The 2,277-nt window shown below is 38.6% G+C and overlaps 1 non-coding gene across 1 annotated transcript; it reads right to left on the bottom strand.

Annotated features, from left to right (window-relative positions):
* Window positions 1–1,139: 1,139 nt before the first annotated feature.
* LOC120266530 lies at window positions 1,140–1,246 on the bottom strand. The gene has a single exon (XR_005538196.1). It is a non-coding gene; the product is annotated as a small nucleolar RNA R71 (small nucleolar RNA).
* Between the last annotated feature and the right edge of the window lie 1,031 nt (window positions 1,247–2,277).

The following is a 2,277-nucleotide window of genomic DNA, read 5'->3' as shown; positions in this document are numbered from 1 at the left end:
AGGAATAGGGTTTATCACTTGGAATCCCTAGAACTCCATGCAACTTTGTGCAATGTGAGGTGTTGAGACTGAGCAATTTCTCCATGGGACATAGTGTAGGGTTAGTCATGGTTGACCTTAGGTTTTGGACCGTGTGCTTTAGGATTTCAACGTCTCATTAAGCATTAATTAGGAAGTATAATAGTAGGTCTTGCACTTGAAGCATAAGTCCTATTCGGAGCATTGTCTGAGTACCCCACTTCTATAGATTGGCTTACCTCTCACTTACTTGTGGCTCTCATTCTTTTTTGTTTTATTTCTGTTTACATCACATCTTATCAACACAATCATTATTCATCTTTACTTGGTTAAGTAGCAATTTAAGTATATTTTATTCCCACTCTCTGTGGATACGATATCACACTCACTTGGGATTTATTACTTCGACAAACCCGTGCACTTGCGGGTCACACGCAGGGGATGTTGTCAAGTTTTTCGCATCGTTGCAGGAAGGCAGGTATTTAGAGATACTTTGCACTTTGCTATCTTAGCTATTCATTCATTCATTCTATTTCATATCTTCTTATTTTACCATTTTTCTAATTTTGTTTTTTTTTATTTTGATGAACATCCAGGTTATGACCCGAGCAAACCCTTCGATATTAATTGAAGGTGATCCCAAACTTAAACGTATACTTAGAAGAAAGGGTAAAGAATCTGTGCAAGAACTGTCTAATCTAGCTAAAGTGGAAGTTGAAGGGTCTGACAACATGGCAAAACAGAATGAACAACAGAGAACACTCTCTGATTATGCTAGATTGTCTGTATTGGGGACACAATCTAGCATTGTGTGGCCCGCAATCATAGCTCAGAATTTTGAGCTAAAGCCTGCATTCATCCACATGTTACAGCAGTCCGCATAGTTCAATTGTTTGGCCGATGTGGATCCAAACAATCACATAGAGAATTTCTTGGAAGTGTGTGATATGATTAAGATCAATGGTGTTATGGATGATGCCATCAAGTATAGAGCCTTCCCATTTTCCTTGAAGGGGAGAGCGAAGCAGTGGCTACACTAATTACCTAGAGCATCGATCACTATATGGGAGGAGATGGTAGAAGCTTTTCTTGCCCATTATTTCCCTCTCGGAAAATCTGTAAAGCTTAGGAATGAGATCTCATCCTTTGTGCAAATGGAATTGGAGTCTCTATTTGAGACATGGGAAAGGTTCAAGGAACTCCTGTGAAATTGTCCTAAACATGGGTTTCTAGAGTGGATGATCATTCGGACTTTTTACAATGGTTTGAACCCAAGTACAAGACAGCTACTTGATGTAGAAGAAGGAGGTACTTTAGGTAGCAAGACCCCAGGAGAATCCCGATAATTAATTGAAGAAATGGGGTTGAACAGCTACAAATGGAATGTTAGGGAGAAGAAGAAAGTTGTTGGCATCCATGAGGTAGAAGTGGTTACATTGTTCATTGCCCAAGTGAAGGCATTGAGTAAGAAGTTAGATGAATAATGGTTTTGTCAAAAAGATGTAATTTAAAAAAGAATAAAAGAGACAAGAAAGATAAACACAAGTAAAGGGGAATATAAGGCAATTGATAAAAATGGGTTACTCGGTTATTATTCCGCCTAGGACGATCGGTTCAAGTGCAAAACTCTCTATTATGCTTCATAACTAATGCATTAATGAGTCATAGAGATCCTTCAATACATGGTCTCAAATCTAAGGTTAACCATGCCTGACTCTATAGATGTCTCGGTGGAGAAATCGAATAATCTCAACACCTCGCACTCATACAGAATTGCAATGAGTTCTAGGGATTCCAAGTGATAAATCTCCTTCCTATATGTAGACCTAACCCTTTGGTCCAGGTGGAAGGTCCCTAATCACAATTAAGCCCTAGGTGCTAAAATAACTTCAACGCTTCTGACACGTTCGTATATGTGTGTAAACCGCAAGTGCATGGGTATCGAAGTAATAATCCCAGATGTGTGGGTAGCGTATCCACAGAGAGTGGGGAATAAAGACACTTAAGTTGTTTCTTAACTAATGTGGAAGATGAATAGTGATAACTGTGAAAAATATGAAATAACAAAAATAAAAACAACAACTTAGAGGGCACAAGTAAAGGAGAAGGTATGGAAATCAATAAAGATGGGGTACCCGGATATTGATCATCCTAGGACAATCGTTTCAAGTGCAAGAACTGTCTATTATACTTCCTAATTGATGCAACAATGAGTCATGGAAATCTTTAATTACATGATCCCCAATCTAAGGTCAACCA

The sequence above is a fragment of the Dioscorea cayenensis genome, chromosome 1, assembly GCF_009730915.1.
Source record: "Dioscorea cayenensis subsp. rotundata cultivar TDr96_F1 chromosome 1, TDr96_F1_v2_PseudoChromosome.rev07_lg8_w22 25.fasta, whole genome shotgun sequence".
In the NCBI taxonomy this organism is placed as follows: domain Eukaryota; kingdom Viridiplantae; phylum Streptophyta; class Magnoliopsida; order Dioscoreales; family Dioscoreaceae; genus Dioscorea; species Dioscorea cayenensis.
The sequence above is the reverse complement of the archived record's forward strand: the minus strand, read 5'-3'. Positions and strand labels throughout refer to the sequence as shown.